This window comes from Mauremys mutica, unplaced genomic scaffold (genome assembly GCF_020497125.1).
Source record: "Mauremys mutica isolate MM-2020 ecotype Southern unplaced genomic scaffold, ASM2049712v1 Super-Scaffold_100099, whole genome shotgun sequence".
Taxonomy (NCBI): Eukaryota; Metazoa; Chordata; order Testudines; family Geoemydidae; genus Mauremys; species Mauremys mutica.
The window spans coordinates 858957-859815 of NW_025423266.1; the positions used below are offsets into that span (position 1 = coordinate 858957).

Below are 859 nucleotides of genomic sequence, written 5' to 3' on the forward strand. Positions count from 1 at the left end.
GACAAGGAACTGGACTGGTATGGAGCAAAACTATCTTATGTGTGCCTGATGACTGTACGTTTGAGAAGGAGCAGAAAAGAGCAGTGGGGCTGCGGTATAGCGCTTGCATAGGCTTTCTTTGGCCTGTTTTGCGGTAAGAGTTAACAGTGAGAGATTGTTAGTCACAGGTCAGTGGGTGGGTTTATGCAAATTAGGCATGCACAGGGAAGCCAGCGAGAGGAAGGAGGCTGAAAGACGTCTCTGTCTTCGAACAGAACTGTGTGTTAAGGGCTCTTGCTTTGAATTCTTCCAGTGGAGTCATTTCGGGGAAGTGGTCATCACTTCGAGTTACCTAGTTATCAAAGCCTTGTGAATGGTGTTTGGTGCATGTCTGGGAGCTTCTCATGCTGAAGTAGAAAGCAGTGGGGGAAGAGTGGCTGCCTAGCATCCGAGATTCAGAGCATCGTTTCTTGGCCTCATGCCTCAAGCGTAGTGTCTGTTCTTATCAGTTTAATATCTGATAGGTCCTGTATTTGAGGACTGTATATTAACTTGATTTTTGAGAAAAGGGAATGGAATAGGAGCTTGCTTTGTCCACCCCATGCATTGACCTGGTATTGCAGTGTCTCCAGGACCAGTGCTTCTCCCTCTAGGGAGAATTGTCTGTTAAAAAGATAGAAAGTGTTTCACTCTAAAGATGTTGATTTGAAAAGATTATTTTAAAGTAGTTGAAAAATCAGGTATCTTTAGCACTTTGGTTTCTTCATGACAACATATTGCTAAAAATTTTGGGGGGTGTTTTCTGAGTCTACAGATGTGAGTTTCTTTGTCTTGCTGGAGGATTGTTTTAAAAACTGGAATTTTTCTGTTTGCTGTGAGT

The 859-nt window shown here is 43.1% G+C and overlaps 1 non-coding gene across 1 annotated transcript; it reads left to right on the forward strand.

Annotated features, from left to right (window-relative positions):
- Nucleotides 1–445: 445 nt before the first annotated feature.
- On the forward strand, nucleotides 446–627 carry LOC123358887. Its single transcript, XR_006575791.1, has one exon. It is a non-coding gene; the product is annotated as a U2 spliceosomal RNA (small nuclear RNA).
- Nucleotides 628–859: the final 232 nt, after the last annotated feature.